Source organism: Colossoma macropomum, unplaced genomic scaffold, assembly GCF_904425465.1.
Source record: "Colossoma macropomum unplaced genomic scaffold, Colossoma_macropomum, whole genome shotgun sequence".
Taxonomy (NCBI): Eukaryota; Metazoa; Chordata; class Actinopteri; order Characiformes; family Serrasalmidae; genus Colossoma; species Colossoma macropomum.
In genome coordinates this window covers 9,609,697-9,625,374 of record NW_023494799.1, presented here as the reverse complement: position 1 = coordinate 9,625,374, position 15,678 = coordinate 9,609,697, and the positions used below count along the sequence as shown (strand labels likewise).

At 38.7% G+C, this 15,678-nt stretch overlaps 1 pseudogene; it reads left to right on the top strand.

Moving 5' to 3' along the window:
- The first annotated feature begins 1,474 nt into the window (after positions 1–1,474).
- The window catches only part of LOC118819346, a 28,264-nt pseudogene continuing 14,060 nt past the window's right edge, over positions 1,475–15,678 (top strand).

The window sequence follows — 15,678 nt, the reverse complement described above, 5'->3', positions numbered from 1 at the left end:
ACATGCATCTGGTTCTTATCAAACAAGCTGAACAAACCCTCAGTTTACTGATACCGAGACCACAGAAGGGACCACAAATACTGTAAAGATACTTGAATTTTTTTAACCCCTTAAAATCCCAGGCTTATTACATACTAAGGCTTATTATTCAGTAACTACAGAGACTCCAATGCAAACTGGTTGAACTATTCTTAGGTCATAGAAGTGTGTAATAAAACTTTTAAGGAGTTAAACTATTTCATTAAAAATCTTTAACCAAAATATTTAAAACAGTAGTAATGGGATCAAAGCATATGCTTGCACTTCTGTCAAAGTACCCTCTTCACATAGGCCTAAACATGTTCATCACAAATACATCACATCAGCTGTTAAAAGCTTCATTGTTGCAAACAGAAGAACTTTTGTTACTTATAACTGATAAAACATAAAAGATTTTTTTTAATGGAGCTAGTTACTTAAAAATGAACTAAGTTGGTTGTTTGACATACAACCTGAAAGCATATTGAGATTAAATAAATGAACTGTGAAGATATTAAGTAACTGGTTTATGTGAAATGGACAAAAAAATAATGAAAGTACATTATAATGTGATGCAAAAAGGCAAACATATCTTTGGGGTAAAAATATCACATTATCACGTTAAAAGAAAAAACTAAAAGAAAAAAATAAAAGCAAAAACTAACAAAACTGCAAGGAAGCTCCACCTCAGTTACCAAAATATTTAGAAACAGGCTCAAGACAAAAAGAAACGCTGACTTTACCAGTTTGCTCTGCAAACACAGCAAATTCCTGTAAAATACATCATTTTAACTTCTTTGGCAAGAAGCTCGACCTGTTTCTCCCAGAATTTATACAGAAATCTTCTGTATCTAATGGTTGCAGTAGATCACTGTATTTCCACTTCAGTTTACAGCACTTCTTTACAGTGTGAGCATTAGCGGGCTATGAAAAGCCTCACACTAGCATCGCCAGGACAGTTCAAACCACGTAACTGCAAAATAAATGGTAGACTGTGAAGGATAGGTTGCTGGTTGTTTACTGCAGCATTGCAGTAAAAGCAAAAAGAAACAGACCAAATTCAATATATTTGGGACATAATAGATTTGGAAAGATAGGATTTTTCAGGAGCGCTGAGATGAAAAGGCTCTAGAACTGATATATTCTGTAAAACTTACTGACTGTTTTTGTAAATGTTGTATTGAATGTTTGTTGCTGCACCAACATTTTACCGCAGTGGTTAATGGCGTGTTACCTTAAATTCATATGAAGTACACTCAGCACTTTGTTTTCGAGGCAAGACTCTTAACCACAAAACCATGAGCCAGTTTTCTGACACCACAAAGTTCAGTAAGACCTTCCTCAAAGACCACAAGAAACTGTTAGAAAGAACGTTTGTGGTGAACTGACTCTTCCCACCTTTCTATTTAAACTCTTCTTCTCCTCCAAGGAGATCAAACTCTCTCCAAAGAGCATCATGGCTCTCATCTCTCTGCTTCTGCTGGCTGCTCTGCTGCCGTATCTGAGCCACTCTGGTAAACGTCATTCAAAAATACCTACTTTCTCTGAATTGTTCTTACATTTAAAGCTTAATTAAAGTTAGAGTTGTTATTCGGCTTTCAGAATTCTCACATGTAATATTCAGATGCATAATAAATCAGTCTGTTTTAGGTAATTTACACTGAGTATGATTATAACCCCTCCACCATCTTTCTCTCTCAGCCAGTGTTAATGTTGGTATAATAAATGGCACAGAGGCTAAACCTCACTCCAGACCCTACATGGTGTCTATTCAGGAATATGGATCACACGTCTGTGGCGGCTTCCTTGTGTCTGAAGAATTCGTCATGACGGCTGCGCACTGCCGAGAGAAGTAAGCTTTTATTTGTAGTGTTTTCTTGATGTAGGTCTTAGGATGAAAATGACTACTTAAGTTAAAATGTACTCATTTCAACACTGTTAACTTTTTTCATGTCATTCATGTAGACGCTTCCAAAGCTGGTTGTCTGGACAAATATCAACTACTTCACAAACGCAAAGTCATTTTTGAGGGGAAATCTGAGTGAAATATTTGAAAAGACATTTTTTTCTTTTTCAATGGCTTAAGTTCTAGGTATTAACCAAATTAGTGTGTTAAGTATCAACTAAATTACACTGAAATGCCCCACAGGTTCTGTGTAATAACTGGGTAAGTGTGAGGTACAAACTTTTAAGTGCTGTGTAATTATTTTGGGTAAAGCGTGCCGGGTAAATTAGACTGAATCTTGGTTGTGAAAGAATGCAGTGGTTCTTTCTCATCCTTATGGTTTAACTGGGTTCTTACATTTACTTCAGAAAACTATCTCTGAATTTTGCATCATACTTTGAGGTGTTTCTGATTTACTTTCCAGCTTATACATGTGACATTTGTAACGGGTTTTGCAATTTTTAATGTTATTATTGCTAGAACCTTATGTGAGGGTGTGGGGGTAACCCGGATTTATTTGAAGTCTACAGACCAGGGCAAGAGAGAGAAACGCTCGCACCAAGGATGCTTCAGAAAAGGGAATTTATTGGCTAAATATCAAACTACTTTTGGACTACATTCAATATTAAACAATAGAAAATGAAACCAGAAAACAAAACAAAGTGATAGTAATGAAAGTCAAAAAGACAAAATAGCTCGAGTAAGTTAGAGTGATTCACGGCTAAACGGTGTGAGGCAGTGTGGTTTGGGAAGTCACTTGGGAGAGCCTCTAGAGAATTAAACTAAGTGTGGACGGGAATAACTATATGGCTGGATGTACCTATTAAAAGTTCTCTTATTAAATAAATTGGCATCAGGGCCCTGACTGCAAATTGATGGAACCAGCTTACGTTGGAGTCGGGGGCTGACTTCAGGAGGGGTCGTCTCAGGACAGACTTGATCGAAGGCTGGAGCTCACGCAGTGGTTATTCTCCTTGCTGGCCGTGGATACTGGCACGCGCCTTTCCGTCAGTGATTGGGTGGAGACGTCTCGTGGCCGTCTGACGGTGGAGCTTGGGCAGCCTTTCGATATATTCTCCCTGGCCAGACAAGAAATATCCACTTTCCTTCTCTGAGGGTGGTTCAAACTTAAGGTGTGTAGACAAACAGGCAAGTTACAAAACAAACAAAGGTTTCAGATTTGAAAATTTAGCGTTCTAATACTTCTGACCTGTCTTTCTGACCAAGGCCGGCACAAACTTAGAAATTTAGCTATCCTCTTGTTGAGAATGCAGGACTCTGAACTGAACTATCAAAATTTGCCGTGCACTCTGGTTTTGCTCTGCTACCCTTTGGAGGTGGAGCCAGAGTGCTGATAGGTTCTCCTCACCTAAGGTTAACTAGCTACTCATTGTTTCCAACTTTGATTGGTTGTGCATAATTTTAGGAATGCCTTCCCCAGAATCACTGCCTCCTTTGTTTCAGCTAGTTTGAACAAAGAAAAAGAAACATTCCTATATCATCAAATTGGTTTAACTTTCAAAATCAAGGAATGAACAACTAGGATATTCAGGCATGTTTCTAAGAGAGAGTTTAACCCTTGTTACCTGATACACAACACATGTCAAAGAACACAGGTAATATTTGCCTATCATATCTGAATATGACCCAATGCATAAAAAAAATAAAATCGGCAATAAAAGAAAAGGAACAAAGGAAGAAAAGAAAACCACATTCAGGATACATATTGGTCAATGGTCTAAACTCATATCAATTAAATGGTAGGGTCTGTTTGTTATCAAAGTTATACTCTATGTATTTCTAGCACTTAATCGTAGAAAAAGATACAAGTAATATTTAGGTACTACACAACAACAAGATTAATACAACAAGTAGTATTGTTTACAGATTATATAAATGTTGATAATCAAGCAGACAAAGCCACATGTCCTTACGGTGGTGATGTGGTAATTCTCGTTTTCACCCCTTGGGGGTGCTGTGGGTCCATGCTTGAGTTCCCTAGGGAATTTAGAAAGTTGAAATTTGCAGTCCAGATTGTCGTATCAGTTCCATTCTTGGTATGTCTAGTTTAGTTAAAATGGTTGCAGTTTGGAGTGGACATATACCTTAGAAATGTACTTTCTGTTATTAAAGATAAAGTTGTCCACAAGACTTTGGAGGGCCATGTGGCCAATATTCCAGGGAGGTGTTGCCCCCTGGGTCGAGGGAGAGGGGTGCTGGTTCTTGGTTCAGTCGTAAATTTGACTGAGTTTGGGGTTGGGAGTGTTAAGTGACAGATTTACACTTTCAACTCCAGACTCGCTGGAGCCAAAAGGCCCTTAACTTTGGGTTGTTGATACGTTAGAAACACTCAGCCTGGGGGTAAAGTTACAGCCAGTGTTTGCTACACAGTTGTATAGAGTCCCCAGAAGTCCCCAGACTTTTTCCCAGAAAGTAATAATATGAGTTACATATCCTGCTGTGATAACAACTATTTGCTGTTTTGAGTCTAAATACATTGAATTATCCTCATGTTACTCATACTCATGTTTTATTCTCTGTGTAACTACAGCTGTTTATAAAGTTATTTTGACAGTGTGGTGGCAGCGGCCCCATAGATCAAACTTCTTTATCAATCCTACAAGGAAAATTTATTATTTTGCTGCCTTACTATACCCAGTCTGGGAGCAGCACAGCGTCACCAGCAGGGCAGCGCCACCTGCAGCAGTGGGGTGTTAAGTGTCTTGTCCAGGGGTGCAAATAGGGATATTCAGTCAGTCCTGGAATTTAAACCCATGACATTCCGGTTGCTGGCTCAACACCCAGTTGAGTTGAATCATCTTCTTACAGTGGAAGGACTGGCAGAAACACCTGTGGATTTTTTCAGAGCTGAAGCAAGAGTGAAGTGAATTTTCTCCTCTCTCTCAAAGATGAAAGTATTATTTTTCTGATGGAGACAGTTTTGGTGGTCTACCAGGCCTTCTAAGGTAGTTTGGAGTTCCATTTTTTCTGTAGCTTTTAATAACTTTTTTTGAACTGCAGTTTTGGAAAGTCCTGTTATTTTTACTTGTTTTTCTTTGGTATTCCCATTTTTAAGAAAGTGGATTATCTTATAGCTAATCTTTTTTAAAGGTATTTCCTTTAGCTATTTATGCATGTGTAGTATTATGATGCACAGAGGTAGCTCCTCTATAGCTTCTTATTTTTTTCATTTTTTGATAGAATTACTTAATTATCCACTGTATTGTTATGAATTTGAAAATACTCTGACTAATTAACAAGAAACTCTCATTGCAGCATAATATTCAAAGCATATTCCTCCCAGATACTGTAGCAGTAGAAGGCACTCTGTATATCAACTGCCAAATGTTTTAAAACTGTTCAAACATTTACAATGTTTTAAATATTAGTTGGAGGAGAAAAAAAACATCGCTTCATTATCAGGCTACTAGCAGTGCTCTGTAGGCGACCCGGCCCATCTTCAGTGATAGCAGAGAAGGCAAAAGTTCAGCAACCTCACTGCTGGGCTTTAGTTACATTTAGGGCATCACATGCTTTCAAAGAGGGGCCTATAAGACAATTATTTATTATCACCCAACCTAATTATTTGGTGATACGAAGCTGAAGTCAGCTATTCACCAGCTTCTTGTTCGAATTTTCCCGTTCCACCTTAAATGGTGCAGCAGTTACATTCTGGCACTTCAGACATCAATACTGCTGGGCTATTTAAGGTGGAATAGGAAAGTTAGCTAGCTAGCTACCGAAACATTAGCATGCTATAAGGGATATTGCTTGTTATGAAGAAAATGACCATAATACATTGAAATGACATTAAACTAATATTTTTTTGTAATTTTTTGTAACAGGGAAAATTCTCACATTTGTGAGTTTCTTTGGTCGCTCGTGCTGCCATCTTGCCGGTTTTTCTTTTTTTCTCATATCACTCCATTTGAAGTGTGCCTCTGAAAAACCTCTGTTTGGAGGGCCATGTAGCCCTAACACTTCACCCTACCTCTCTATCTCAACAAAAATTGGGACACCCTAACCCTAGACATGAACGAGCAAAATAGAAGGCTATGGGCTAAGTGGTAGGGGCAAGAGGTGAAATGGGACTGGGCCCAAAGCAAGATATAATTGAGTAAACATATTCATCAGCTTGCATGTTTTCACACCTTGCAAATTCCTCCAGGATGAACTGCACATCATCCTCGGAGTAATAGATATCCCCGGGATTAGATTCGCCCACTGATTCTTGCATGTTGTCTTGTCTACAATCTTGGTTTTTGTCTCCAAATGACGTTTACTTGAGCGTACATCGCTTCCTGTGCGTCTCCATCCAGCTGCAGTCCGAGTTGGCCAGGACATTGTCCTCTGTTTGAGGGATGGAGATCCAGTTGATAGTTTTGCTCTTTTTGGCAAAGTGTGACAGATGTGTAGCTTCACTCTTTCACTGTAACCCAAACTGCCTAGCACACTTAGCTAGCCTACCTAGTGACTGAACATTTTTACTCAATTAGCATTTGACAGTTTCCCTGTTTATAAGCATTAGAACCGCGATTGTACATCACAAGAGGTGGGAGAAAAAAAATACAGTACAATATTGCAGTATTTTAGGTTTATAAATAGTATTGAAGTGTGGATATTTTGTTATTTAATTATTAAATTTTTTTAACATGTATTAAACCCATTACTAGACTTATAGATTACCATAATGCATTTCTACCATAATCCACAAGATACCACAGTTTCTATCCAGTCAATTTAAGGTGTCTATGAGTAATAATATTGGTAATAGAGTAGGAGCTAGAAACAGAAAGCTTCTGGGAGAATAGGTTTCAATGCCTTGTTCAGGCAGGTATCTTACATGGCGACATAATATGCAATGGCAAACCGTGACTATTAAAGCTAGGCCTTCAGCTTGAACAATAAATGTCAAAACTCTGTTAACCCCTTAAATGGCCAAAGGTTTATTACACACTTCTATAACCTAACTATAGCTCAGCCAGTTTGCATTAAAGTCCCTGTAGTTGCATAATAATCATTAGTATGTAATAAGCCTGGGATTGTAAGAGGTTAAAACTTGAGGAAAAACCCACCTCTTCAGTAATGCTAATTTGTGCTAGCACCCCTATGGGATTCTAGTAGTTTGTTGGCACTAAACTGACAGTGGTTTGCCTGAAATGTTTTTGAACATTCTAGATTAATCACAGATATTTTAAGCTTCTAAAAGCTTATGACAGACATATTAGCATATGTTTCACATTTTAGCAGTTTCACAGTGATTCAGTAATGAGCTCTGTTCCAGTCACTGTTTTCCATTTCTAACAGCCCATTGATTGGGCTGTCGTTTGTATTCACAGTCAGTGAGGCACCTAGGACTTTCAGAAGGTGTAAAGTGATGTGTTTTTCACATAAAATTGGTCCTTTTTGTTTCCACCCAGAACATAACAATGAAACAAAAGTAGTACTGTAATTCTTGCAAAGTTTAAATACAAGCAAAATTCTATTGAATAAATATGAAATCAAAATTACAGACTTGTATTTTTTAGTTTGCAGAAACCATTAGTCCTTCTCTGAAGGCCTAGAAGGCCCTGAGGGTTCCCCACTGGTAATATACCAATAAGAGTCGGTGGATGAAACCTCTAACAGTACATTCACATGCCTTTGTAAATTGCTTTGGATAAAAGCATTTTGAATATGCAAGATGAAAAATTACTTTGAAAATGCATCTGTAAAGCATTTGTAGAATTTTATACAATGTAAAACATGCCATAACTTTTGTGAATGCTCCTTTTATACCAAACACGATAGCATCATCATATACTGATTCACCTATTTACCTGTGGAAGGTTCTAGAACATGTGTCTTTGATCATTCCAGAAACTGGCATTTCATTTGATCATTCCAGAAACTTATATTGCCCCTGTCCAAACCTTCTTGAAATGTGTTGCAGGCGTCAAATTTGGGCTGACCTCATACCAACCTAATGATTTCTAGGAACTAAAAAGTACATGTCTGTAATGGTGACAAAGGAATCAACCAATCACATTTTGATTTCCAATAGCAGGACCAATTTTGTCTGGGGAAAAAAGTCATTCTAGGCCTTCTGGAAGTCCTAGATACGTCGATAACAGTGAAAATCAGTGGCAGCCTAATCAACAAAAAACAACAGTGGTAGCTTCATACCAGAGCGCTCACCTGATAGAGTCCGTGTGGAACTGCTACAAGGTAAAACATATGCTAATATATCTGTCACAAGCTTCAAGTAAAACATGGAATGTTTTTAAGAAGCTTCAAATGTCTGTGTTCCACGTAGAACGGCCAATAAATGATCACGCAAATCGCCATTAGCTTAGTGCTAACAAGCTACTAAAATCCTACAGGGGCGCTAGCAGATGTTAGCCTTATCAGATTTTTTTTTTCCTTCTGTTTTGACCTTTATGGCTCAAAGTGAAAGCCTAGCAAATAGACATAGCAAACCACTGACATTTATATACATAAATAGAAAAAGAGTTAGTAAAATATGAGCATGATCTCTAAAACAGTACTGAGGTTACTTATGCCACAAATTCATTATTCTGTATAAAGCACTTAAATGGTCTACCCCTGTAAATTGCATTGGAAATTGCAGTCATAGTCTGCAGTCTTTAAACAGAACTGTGGATGGGGGTGTTCGGACTTCACTTTCATGCAGATAGAACCTTTTTCTCTTTTTTTTGACAGATCATGAGCACGCAGCACTGCTGTAAGCTTCTGTCTGTTGGAATTACTCCTTAAAATTTCCTCTCCCTGACAGTGGGGGCAGTAGTCAAATACCTCTGAGCCATCAATTCAATTAATTATAAGGTGATTCCACCCCGTAATTAAGTGTATCGATTGATGTTTATCCAGACAACCAGCTCTTTAAAGTTACACTATGTACAATTTGTGCACTTGGAGACCTCTCTGGTGGAAATGTGTAATGAACAGTTTGTGAAATCAATTGTACTTTGACCCCTTCCACGAGTGGATGAATCTGATGTTTGCAAAGGCACTGAAGTATTCAAAGAGAACTTGGAGTTTTTCTAAGATGTAAGTGAATCATCTTCTTTTGTCATCGTATCTTCAGTATAATGTTGATTTTGAATTTGAGACCTGAACATCGGGCCAGACCTTTTTCCGGAGCCATTTATTACACCAACCCACATCAGTGTTACTGCAGTGCTGAGAATGATCCACCACCCAAATAGTACCTGCTCTGTGAGGGTCCATGGGGGTCCAGACTACAGAAGAACAGGGTAAAAGGGGGCTAACAAAGTATGCAGAGAAACAGATGGACTACAGTCTGTAATTGTAGAACTACAAAGTACACCTATATAGTAAGTGGAGCTGATAAAATGGACAAAGCGTAGAAACAAGAAGTTTTAATGTTATGCCTGATTGGTGTATATTGTACTATAATGTGGGCTTATGAAGATGTTAATTGCCCAAATAACAACAGTTATTTGTCATTTGGAAATAAAATGACAAATAAAAATGACAAATAAAACTTTTAAGATAGATATGAGCATTGCACTGGAAGTAGGTATGTGTAGGTACCTACATATACATATATATCAGAGTGGCTCAAGTATGGCAACTGAGCAGCCAGCAGAAGCAGAGGGATGAGAGTTATGGTACTGTAGCGAGGGAGACTGATCTCCTTGAAGAAGAAGAAGAAGAAGAAGAAGAGTTTAAATAGCAAGCTGTGGGGAAGATTCAGTTGCCCACTAACATAATTTGTCAGTTTGTTGTATGTCTTTTGCATAGAAAGGGGAACCAATGGAAAGCCTTCTAACCCCTGTGGTCACAGTGAACTTGTACAGTAATTTTCAAAATTTTGAACACCCACAGTCTAGTTACAACCCTGGTTCTAAAAAGACGGGATGCTGTTAAAACTCTGCCATGCAAAGAAGAAACTATATATAAACAGGATCCAGAAATACCACCGCCTTCTCTGGGCCCAAGCTCACTGGAAGAGGAAAAGTGTTCTGTGGTCCAACAAATCAAAATTTTAAATTCTTTTTGGAAATCATTGACACCATGTCCTTTGTTCTAAAGAGGACAGGGAGCATCCAGCTTGTTATCAGCACACAGTTCAAAAGCCAGCATCCATGATGGTATGGGGATGCATTAGTGCACATGATATGGGTGACTTGCATATCTGTGAAGGCACCATTAATGCTGAACAATATATACATACTTTGGAGCAACGTTTGCTACCATTCAGATGACGTCTTTTTCAAAGAAGGCCTGGTATATTTCAGCAAGACAATGCAAACCACATTCTGGATGTATTACAACAGCATCAAAACATTTGGCGCATTATGAAACAAAAAAAAAAGAAAAAGGGGACCCCGAACTGATAAGTGGCTGAAATCCTATATCAAGCAAGAATGAGAAAACATTTCACTTTCAAAACTACAGCAGTTGGTCTCCTTAGTTCCCAAAATCTTACACTTCCAGTGTGAAAGTTTGGGCCCAGAGAAGGCGGCGACATTTCTAGTTCCTGTTTATATGTGGTTTCTTCTTTTCAAGACATTCTTTTAAAGACAGACTTGCATTTGTGGATGTAGTGATGAACTGTTTTCACAGACAGTGGTTTTCAGAAGTGTTTCTGAGCCCATGCAGTGATTTCCACTAGAGAATCATGTCTGTTTTTAATGCAGTGGTCTTGTCTCTTGCATTCAGAGATTACAGCAACACATTTTTGAAAAGTTCACAGTTCTAAAACTGAGAGTAGTCTGTATGACCTAGATACCGTTGTATTATTTTTATTCATTTTTAGCGTTCCATATGTAAACAAGTGTAAGCAAATTGTCAAAATAAAGAAATCTGCTTTGCCCTCTAGGAAAATCTTCTATATCACTCTTATTGAGCTCTACCATTGGACAGTAAATACATGTTCAGATTTTGTTCCCCTCTCCCCCCGCCACCCCCACAAGTGTCCTCTGGCACTTGCCGGGCTGATATTGTAAGTAAGCATTCTGTTCTTAATATATTGCCTGGTAAAATAACTGTTAAAATAAAAAATAAAGGTTTTTCAAAATCTGGATCATGAATGTGTTGATTGTTGTTTCATCTGGAGTGCTGGAACCTATCCTAGCAGTCACTGGAAGGAAGGCAGGAAACACCCTGGACATGTTACCAGTCCATCACAGGGCAGACATCACAAATACAGTGCTGTGCAACAACATGCAGACATGTCTGAGCATTATAGCAAAACAAATTAGGTGAAAATCAGATGAGCATTAAGGAAGTTGTTTAGTCATAAAAACACATCATCTCTCAGTACACGTGTAGTTTATAAGCGGATTTTTTTATGCTCCAACATAGCGGATTTACAGACGTATCGCCTCAGACTGAGAACGACTGACAACATCTGTGTATGTATATCTATGGGCACATGCTTAATGAAATCAAAAGTATGCCCAGACAGCTGTTTTAGTGTTAATGGCCTGAGCACAGTCATCAGGACCATATGATGAACACACAGTGGGCCTGATCATGTGGATTGCTTTTTAGTTGTATTTTTCAGTGATTTTATCATACATGATGTTATATTGTCCATGGTTTAGGTTCACTACAGTGGTTCACTGTGTGCAAATGTGCTATAATGTAAAGCTATTTAAATCCATCATCATTATATTCTTTTACAATTAATGTACCAACAGTCCACCACCCAACCTGGAAAAAAATGTACACTGCACACTACACAGATTTTATGAACTGAACCTGATTTGACATTGGTGAATAATGTTTGGGACATAGTTTCTTGTTACATTTGAGCAAAATTTGCCAGTTAAACTTGGTCCAGACTTGGGCCAGAGCAATTTTGCTCTGAGGCTTGAGCTGGAGCAACCTCTGAGGATACAGTAGGAACACTTTCTGAGTTTAAGTCTGGAGCAATCTCTGAGGCTAGAGTGGGAACACTGTCTGATTTTAGGTCTGGAGCAATCTTTGAGGCTAGAGTTGTCACAATCTCTAAGGCTAGAGGTGGAGCAAACTTTGGGCCAGCCCAGTAGGCAGATGAGTCTTGGGTAGTTCGATCCACAGGTGTCGCGGATCCAACTAAATCTGAAGCACAATGTAATCTTGCTTAATTGCAGTGTTTAGGCACTGTATCGTGGGAGATGGGGACTGTTAAGGGAGTTATTACCTGAAATTCAAGGCTTTAAAATGTGTCATTACTTGTCTTTAAAGATAGCATTAGCTTAGCAATTTGAATGTAGCCTACATTCTTTGCACTTGTTAAATCTGTAGGCCTGTTTTACCAACTAATAGGTTTAAATTAACAATTTAACCAGATTTTTTTCAGCGGGTAGCTCTGTTGCCTCACAGCAAGAAGGGCTTGGGTTCGATTCCCCAGCCGGGTGACTAGGTTCCTTTCTGTGTGGAGTTGTTCTCCGCTTGTCTATGTAGGTTTCCTCCCACAGTCCAAAGACATGCAGTCAGGCCAATTGGAGATGCTAAATTGCTTCTAGGTGTGTATATGGCTGTGTGTCTGCCCTGTGATGGACTAGCAACCTGTCCAAAGTGTTTCCTGCCTTCCACCCAGTAAGTGCCAGGATAGGCTCCAGAACCCCTCCCCTGCCCCATGGGATAAGCGGCTTAGATGATGAGTGAAAGGTTGAGTTTTTTATTGTTGACATATTTCAGTAAAAAAAAGATGTTTTTTCAGGCCAGGTTGTAAACTCTTGGTACTCTTGCACATTCAGTATGAAAAGATACTGAAATGCTGATACTGCTTATGATTCAGTAACTACATGCACTACAGTGCAGACCTCCTGAGTTAGTCTTAAAGGCGAATTCCATTGATTTTTCCAAATTTCTGTAAAATCCAATCTTTGAGATGTGAACTTGTGTCATTCAGAGAGCTGTGATGTGAAATGATTCATTGTAGAAAAACAGACTCACATTTCTTTACAGTGGTGGTAATGGGAACCAAGGGTTATACTGTCTGCAATGGAAATAAAGCCATTTCATTTACTATTCAACCAGTGAAACTACACATTTGGTGTATGTATAATGTTCATAACTAAGAGATAAGCCTGATTTTTTCTTTGCTATTTTGGCTTCTAGCAATCTGCATAAAACTTTCTGCCATAAATGGATTTTTAAAAATACATTTTTGACAGGTTGCATATCCCAAAACTTAATCTTAATACAAGGTCTCAGTCATCAGACAATGTATTAATAGTCATTTTCATGTAAAAATGTGGAGTAGTTTCCAGAAGTAGAGCAACTTATTGAAGTGCATTACTTTACAATGTTAGTAATAGGAACCAGGGGTCACAATGTCCACAATGCCATTTTATATTTACTGTCCAAAATGACCAGTGAATGAACATGAATCTTCTGAGCTTTTTTGTGTAATGTTTACAACTGTAACACAGCAGTGGTAAATCTGAAAAACAACAAGTTTTCTTTGTGTACTATTTTGCGTTGTAACAGCTTGCATGTACCTCACATCATGAATGTATTTTAAAAAGTATATTTTAGGTCAAAATTTGCAGTCTCCGCTCTAATTAATCCCAAAGGTGTTCTATTGGGTTGAGGTCAGGACTCTGTGCAGGCCAGTCAAGTTCTTCCACACCAAACTCGCTCATCCATGTCTTTATGGACCTTGCTTTGTGCACTGGTGTGCAGTCATGTTGGAACAGGAAGGGGTCATCCCCAAACTGTTCCCACAAAGTTGGGAGCATGAAATTGTCCAAAATCTCTTGGTCTGCTGAAGCATTAAGAGTTCCTTTCACTGGAACTAAGGGGCCGAGCCCAACTCCTGAAAAACAACCGCACACCATAATCCCCCCTCCACCAAACTTTACACTTGGCACAATGTAGTCAGACAATTGCCGTTCTCCTAGCAACTGCCAAACCCAGACTCGTCCATCGGATTGCCAGACGGAGAAGCGTGATTCGTCACTCCAGAGAACACATCTCCACTGCTCTAGAGTCCAGTGGCGGCGCTTTACACCACTGCATTCGACGCTTTGCATTGCGCTTGGTGATGTAAGGCTTGGATGCAGCTGCTCGGCCATGGAAACCCATTCCATGAAGCTCTCTACGCTGTTCTTGAGCTAATCTGAAGGCCACATGAAGTTTGGAGGTCTGTAGTGATTGACTCTGCAGAAAGTTGGCGACCTCTGTGCACTATGCCCCTCAGCATCCGCTGACCCCGCTCTGTCATTTTATGTGGCCGACCACTTCGTGGCTGAGTTGCTGTCGTTCCCAATCACTTCCACTTCGTTATAATACCACTGACAGTTGACTGTGGAATATTTAGTAGCGAGGAAATTTCAGGACTGGACTTGTTGCACAGGTGGCATCCTATCACGGTACCACGCTGGAATTCACTGAGCTCCTGAGAGCGACCCATTCTTTCACTAATGTTTGTAGAAGCAGTCTGCATGCCTAGGTGCTTGATTTTATACATCTATGGCCATGGAAGTGATCGGAACACCTGAATTCAATGATTTGGATGGGTGAGGGAATACTTTTGGAAATATAGCATATTTTATATATATATATATATATATATATATATATATATATATATATATATATATATAGAGAGAGAGAGAGAGAGAGAGAGAGAGAGAGAGAGAGAGAAACTTACAGAGTCAGAATATATATATATATATATATATATATATAAAAAAGGATAACGCATACTTTACTTTTAATGTGACTCAGTGGAACCAGACATCTTTCCAAGTGATTTTGGACTGTTTCCTTTGGTTCATTCATCATGAAATTTACACACAATGTAAAAGACAACAGACATTTTTAAACTATGTCAAAAAATGGAAAATGACAAAAATGGAGATGCAAGGTTTCGTTCAAAAACAGTCTGTTATTGTTGTTTGGTTTATTGGTAGTTGACTTTATTTAGAGTAACTGTGTTGAGGAGGGTGGGCTTTGCAATAAACTAGTGGTTGGAAGTGCCTACCCTCCTCGAATGTTGGGTCCACCTGCGTTACCCTCTCCCTGTGTTTGAACTTGGCATTTCTGTTCAATGTAAGTTGATGAAAAGACTTTATTGCACGCAATTTTGCTGAATTTCTTTTGGTCCATTCGTCGTCACACTTTCACACAATGTAAAGGCCAGCTGATTTTCTCAAATTATGTCTAAACATTACATTTGGAGTGCAGTGTTATCTAGATTCACCTAAGTAACTAAGGATTATACATGAAATAGTATGTGTTACTAGATTCACATCAGTAAGATGAGTAAACCAAACTATATTAAGTTTAGTGAGGGCAACTGTTATGTTCTGCAGTGTAGAGAGGGGTTCCCACAAACCTATAACACAGCATTTTAGGATCATTAAATAATCCTAATTTACAATCATTCTACACACTTTTAACCTTACTGTTTGAAATCCATTCAATGGCTTTTGAGTTCCTTTCACTTCTAATCATGCACCCATGGGTTTACTCAGGTCAGTGAGCGTCTCATTTCCTTTTACAAATCACAAAGAAAACCACAAGAAAGAAGGTCTGAGAGGAACTGAATCTTCTCACCTTCCCAGCACTATTTAAACTCTTCTTCTTCTTTGAGGAGATCACTCTCTCTCTACAGCATCATGACTCATCTCTCTGCCTCTGCTGGCTGCTCTGCTGCTGTACCTGAGCTACTCTGATAAGTGTCACCTAAACATACTGACTTCCAGTACAATGCTTTTACCTATCTTACAGTCTGATTTCAGTCAGTA